Source organism: Galeopterus variegatus, unplaced genomic scaffold (assembly GCF_000696425.1).
Source record: "Galeopterus variegatus unplaced genomic scaffold, G_variegatus-3.0.2 Scaffold3379, whole genome shotgun sequence".
Lineage (NCBI taxonomy): Eukaryota > Metazoa > Chordata > Mammalia > Dermoptera > Cynocephalidae > Galeopterus > Galeopterus variegatus.
The window spans coordinates 87,627-94,477 of NW_007729490.1; the positions used below are offsets into that span (position 1 = coordinate 87,627).

Here is a 6,851-nt window from a genome sequence, read left to right on the forward strand (position 1 = left end):
GTGTGCTCAAGAGGGTGGGTTACATGATGAGATATTCTTATTTTCCAGAACCGCAAGATACTGAAGAAAGTCAGTGCCCTGCCCATCTCCCTGCTTTCAGACCCCTTCACAATGCTCTCTACTTTGACCTGTTTAAGTTTATTTTAATAAAAAAAAAAGCCCACATTTTCAAGAAAGAGATGCTTGAAGTATGGTTCATTCTTTGGAGGGGGTGTATGTGTACCACATGACAAATGGTTGCCATGGTAATTTCTCATTATTGTTGAATTGAAAAATAATTACTCTGGCAAAAATCCCATGTAACCTGTCAGTGCTTAAGTTAAAGATACCAGGGGGCAGCCCTGGCACCAGGATCCTGTTTTTGGTGGAGAGGGATAGGGTTGGGAACAGGAGAGAATCCAGGACGGAAGCAAAATGCTTTTGTGGATTTTTAAGTATAATTAAGACTCTCTTCTGCTATTTGACATAAGTGTGTCTCTCATCCTGATATATGATTTGGCTGCCAGTGGAACTTAGGCTGACTTGTGAGATAGGACAAAGGAACCACGGATTTCAATCTCAGAAATGCATATAGGGGATTATTTAGAATGGAAAAGCTTAGATGGTGTTTTTACCTAATTAAAATATATGAGAATTGTCAGCGACGCTTCCCCTGCCTGTGTTCAGGCTGAGTTAATTTCATCTTTATTTACCTAGAGGTTGCTCTATGCTATTGTTACTTTCCAGCTTTGGGGAAAAGAGTCCACTTTTTATTTGTTAATATTCACTAAACACTAACCATGTGCAGTTCAGATACTAAACAACAGCAAGGGTTGGATGTATCTGTGTGTTGGGAAAAGACACCTCCTAGGTCAGAAGCCTTGTGGCAAGGCGTGTAGGGTTAGATCTATACATGCATAGGGGTGTTTGGTGCTCAGTCATTCTGTCCCATGAGTCATTGTGGAGGCCCATCAGAAACCTATGCTTCCTTTCTTGTGTCAGCGTCAAGAAATAATCCTCCTTTTGCTTAACGAAGCTCCTAACATCCAACTTCTCCTTTAAGAGAATGATAGGCAAACTTTTATTATTATTGTTATTATTCCATTATTGTATCTTCTTTGGGCTTCTAGATGCCCATCCTTCTCCTGGAAAAGCTAGACTCTGTTTTCTGTAATTACCCTGCTCCTGCTAATAGATCCCCCTTGTAAATGCATCCCTTAGAAGTGCTCTTTGTTTCATCACTACTCACGCATCGACCAGACCAGAGGTCTTTAATATGGAAGTGCAGGAACCTCCAATGAAAGAATCAAAATAAGACCAGTACATACCCCATGCCTAAGCACAGCCACTTGAAGTATATGCCTGAGAGAAATTCTTCCCCATATGCACAAAGGGGCACTACAAAGATACTTATGGCAGCGTAACTATAACAGCAAAAAACTGGAAACTGTCTACAGATCACTAGCAGCAAAATGTTTTAAAAAAAATTTTGTCCATTCAGCACATTATAATGTAGTTTATATCAGGGAGGAAGAAGCCTCAATATATAGAACAGGTTGATCTCTAAAAACAATGTTAAATGAAAAATATCATGTTTATAGAAGGGGACATAATGTATTATACCATTCAAAAAATATTAAAAACAAAATAGGCCTATATATGAATGGAATCATGGATGTAAATAAATACAAAAGATGGCTAGGAAGATCCAAATGATTTTCATGAGATAGTTGTTTATGGGAGCCTGGGGGAGGGGAGAGAAAAGTAGAGTAAGATATTGGGACCCAGGACATTTATTATTTTTAATTGCTTTAAAAAAGGAAAATCAGATATTTTAATAATTGTTAATTCTGGGTAATGGGCTCATGAGTCTTCATCATATTATCTTCTGTTCTATATTTTTAAAAATTAATAATGTAAAACCTGGTTTATTTAAGTAGCAATCAGTAAAGAGTATTTATGGGCTATACGGAATCTTAAAACTAACGTTTCATTGCTGTAAGTAATCTTAACCAACGTTTCACAAGAATGTGGCTCAATATAATGGCAGTGTGGGTGTGAGATAATTTGTAAACTTTCTGCTTCAATATGAACTTCTGACATACATGTCTGGGGTATCCCACGGATGGAAAGTGACCAGTCATGTGGCAGAAGGAAGCTTCCCTTGAACACTGTCCTGGTCCCCTAGCCACTGAGCTTAGATTATAAGATTCCTACAGTGTTAGAAAAAGAATCTTACTCACTCTGTGGGTTCAACCTCTCCTCTGTTCACTCAGTTTTTCCACTATTTCATCGGGTGCTGATTTATAGAGAGCTCTGCTGAGGATGGGAGGATGGAGAGATGTATCACGCCCAGGCCCCATCTTGAAGGAACTCAGTCTGCTGCAGCAGTCAGAATGTTAGATAATTGTATATTATAAGGTGGTGATTCAATTATAATTCCATACACACACGAATGCAGGTATAGTTGTCAAGCTCTCCGAATACAGCAGACAATGAAAGAGGGGTCCACGAACCGGGGCATGGCATTTGATGGACATTCCAGGCCAAAAGAATGATACATGCAAAGGCAGGAAGGCAGCAATTGACAAGGCTCCCTTGGCCCGAAAAGATGGGTTGCTGGAGGTCCCTTGGCTACACACAGGCAGAGCTTGGGGGCAAACAGCAGGCACCTGACTATGCTGACCCCTTTCTGGTGTGGTAAAAATGTTTTTTCCCTGGGAAGAATCTCTTTTAGAATGTATACACCAATTGTTGTGTCTCTTACATCTGCCGGTAACAGATGTGCCTGCCCACCCCACACACCTGGGGACAGGGCCTCAGGGTCATGGTTAGGTTTTGAGGGCATGAACATAACCTTTACTTGGGAACTCTAAAAGGTTGATCTTGACTGACTGGTCAGTCTCAGTGAACTTCCTAGTTAATCTCCAAGTTAGTTTGACTTCGAGATGATCATCTGCTTGGAGTGAGAGCCGTCAGCTGCATCCTGCTCCCCCTCCAATTGGAGGAAACCATATTCTGAGCTCTTTGGAATCCTTGCCTCAAACCAGCTTTGATAACTTTGCTTGTGCAGACTCCTACTGGTTGTCTCTCTGTACTTGGCCACATTGCAGGACCCAAAGGTAGAACTGGGAATTTCGTGATTCTTCCATTTCTCCTATGACGTTGGTGCTGAGTTTACAGTCGAGAGGTGGAACTGCTAGTCTACACAAAGAATTGCAGAATTTTAACTATCACATTTGCTTTTGTGTTTCCTTAGCTCCTTTCTGTCCCTTGCATGTGGCCAAGCAGAGTGCTGGAAGCATCTGTCTTGCACAGCACACATCATTTGAGGTGACTGACAATGACCAGTGGGATAATGGAGGGACTGATTTTTTTCTTCTGTTGTCCTCTACTTATGACATGGCTGTGTGGCTAAGAACTGACTTCTACCCATCAGGATTATTAGCTCTTCTGCCAGAGATTTCTTATTTGGTTCAGCAGAGATCTTTGTCGCTGCATTTCAGCAACTCCCTGAACTCCCAGCCTTTTATTATGCAAAATTATTCTACAAAATTGCCTAACTGATCCCAGGAACTACAGTCATGCTCTGCATAATGTAGTTTAGGTCAACTACAAACCAATAGCATATGTACACACAACAGTGATCCCATAAGATTACAATGGCTATACCATATAGCTTAGTGTGTAGTAGGCTATACCATCTAGGTTTGTGTAAGTACACTCTATGATGTTTGCAGAATGACAAAATAACCCGTAGTGGATTGAATTATGTCCCCCCAAAACTCATTGAAACTTGAGTTGTATCCCCCATGTTTTATGTATTAGAAACTTAGCCCCCTGCTGTGACTGTTAAGAGGGTGGGATATCCTATTATGGTAATCGAAAGTGGAGCCTTGAAGAGGTGATTGGATTATAGGACCATGCAGGAGTGAATGGATTAAAAATGGTGGTCAGGGGCATGGTTCTGAGGGCTTTAAAAGAAGAGAGTCTGTCTCTCTTTCTCTCTCTGCTTCCACCATCTTGCAATGTGAGACCCCTGGGTCACTGTCACCACAACCAGATGGACTTTGGACTTCCTAGCCTCAGATCAGGGGCATGGTTCTGAGGGCTTGGATATCCTATTATGGTAATCGAAAGTGGAGCCTTGAAGAGGTGATTGGATTATAGGACCATGCAGGAGTGAATGGATTAAAAATGGTGGTCAGGGGCATGGTTCTGAGGGCTTTAAAAGAAGAGAGTCTGTCTCTCTTTCTCTCTCTGCTTCCACCATCTTGCAATGTGAGACCCCTGGGTCACTGTCACCACAACCAGATGGACTTTGGACTTCCTAGCCTCAGAAACTGTAAGCAATAAATTTAATTTTCTTTGTAAATCACCCAGTTCTGTGTATTCTGTTATAAGCAGCACAAACGGACTACATCACCTAATGATAATTTCTCAGAACGTATCCCCTTGACTGTATACCAGGCAGCAAAACAAAAGCACGAGATGTTCAAAGAGGTTTACCATCAGGAAAATCACGTGAAGGTAGGGGAAAGGGTACAAACCCCAAAAAGGTTAGAGGAGGGAATTTCCTCACATGGAACTTCCTCTAGCAATGCTAACCTCTTCTCAACTCTTGTGAACCACTCTGGTCTGTAGCCGAGGGTGATTAAAGCAAAATTATGTGGGAAAAAATTATGTAGGAAAAATCCATGGATCGGAGTTAGGCAGACTTGTACATGAACTTCATTTTCACCACTTTCTTGCTGTCTGATCATTACTGAAGAGCTTAACTTTCTTGAAATTCAGATTCTCTATTTATAAATATCTTAATGGTCAAATGAAATAATAATGAGTGGTAATAGCAGGCATTTACTGAGCAGCTACTATGTGCTGGGCAGTTTCTCCTCTGTCCTCACAGTCCACTGAGATCATTATTCCCACTTACCAAATGAGCAAACAGGTGTAAAGAGGTTAGGTGAATTGACTAAGGTCAGCTATTAAGAGGCAGAATTCATATATCCAAGTCAATGTGACATAGAAGTTAAGGACATAAATTCTCTGTAAGGCTGGCTGCTCTGCCCCTTGGTAGCAATTATGGCTGCTGTGAATATAATAAGATGGTTCAATGCATGTAAAATGCACAGGAAATACTGGATTGTGGGTACTGTCATTACCCTGGGGGCCCCAGATGTGTGCTGTTGTGACAATCAGCTTCCTCATACTCAGCCAACACAAGACTGGCCTGTACTCAATATTTAGTACTTTTTTCTTAAAGCTCTATTGCTTTTATTCCCTTTCCTACAAAAAACATTTTTTCTCTCATAATTGAGGACTAACTCAAAAGTTTTATATAAGTGTGTATGTGTGTGGGTGGGGGGGTTGACAATTCTAATTTAAAAACATAGCGAAGAATTTTTATGTGAGTCGAAAAATATTGGTGAAGAGACAAAGCAGGGTCAAAAATCAAGATCTATGGACAACTTTGTAGAGTGACTTTCTTGAATTGGGTTTGTGATGTTACAATAAAGGATTTCATTCATTCATCCATTCTATCAGCCCAGCCCCCAGATATTATTTATCTATTTATTATGTGTCTGGCACTATAAACTTAAATATTACGTTTTCATTTTGGGGATGTTCTTCCAATATTTGTGACCAAAGCCAAGTGTGTGTGTGTGTGTGTGTCTGTGTGTGTGTGTGTGTGTGTGTGTGTGTGTAGTTACCCAACGTGCCCTTCTCCTAGCAAACCTGAGATTTCTGGAGATTCTGACTCATCCCATGTTTTATTGTAATTAGTTGGAATCAAATGGCATCTCGCCTTCTTGGGTCATTAGGCTTCTTTCAGCTTCTGCAGAAATTCACTTATCTAGACCGTGTGGAACACGGTCCTTTCTTTTCTCCCAGAGATCTCAGATCACCCAGGATTTCCCTCGGCTTTTGCCTTTCACCGGTCCATTTTCTAGCAGAAGTGCCAGAGACCTAGAGTTAGATGATGGGAACATGGGAGTGGAGCACCTGATCCAGTCGCTGGGCCTCTGAATAACGAGCAAGGCAAAAGGGAGTTTGCACAGCTCTTCCAGGAAGAGGCCTAAGGTGACCTTTGAAAATGGTTCGTTATTCGCTTGACCCAGAAAACCCCACAAAATCATGCAAATCAAGAGGTTGAAATCTTCATGTTCACTTTAAGAACATCTGTGAAACTGCTCAGGCCATCAAGAGTATGCATATTCATAAAGCCACCAAAGTATCTAAAGGATACTTGAAGGATGTCACCTTACAGAAGCAATGCGTATCATTCAGGCATTACAATGGTGGAGTTGATCGGTGTGCCCAGGCCAAACAGTGGGGTTGAACACAGGGTTGGTGGCCTAAAAAGAGTGCTGAATTTTTGCTGCACATACTTAAAAATGCAGAGTAATGCGGAACATAAGGGTTTATATGTAGGTTCTCCGGTAATTGAGCATATCCAGGTGAACGAAGCACCCAAGATGTGCGCCGCACTTACAGAGCTCATGGTCAGATTCACCCAGAGATGAGCTCCCCCTGCCGCATCAAGATGATCCTTACTGAAAAGGAACAAATTGTTCCCAAACCAGAAGAGGAGGCTGCACAGAAGAAAAAGATACCCCAGAAGAAACTGAAGAAACAAAAACTTATGGCTCGAGAATAAATTCTCATAAAATAAATGCAAATAAGAGTAAAAAATAAAAATAAAAAAGATAAGGGAGTTTGCACATTTCTGCTTGGGTTTTTAACCATGTCATAGGCAGATGTTGTTTTCAGGTAAGTGGGTTGGGAACAGTTGAAATGATACGGGAAAGTGCTTGATTTATATAAACAGACTGTTCTACAAAGTTCTTTTTAGATGCAGTTCCTCAGGCCAC

General features: G+C 41.2%; 1 pseudogene; it reads left to right on the forward strand.

Annotated features, from left to right (window-relative positions):
* Positions 1-6,073: 6,073 nt before the first annotated feature.
* Positions 6,074-6,641, forward strand: LOC103600522 (annotated as a pseudogene).
* The last annotated feature ends 210 nt before the right edge of the window (positions 6,642-6,851 follow it).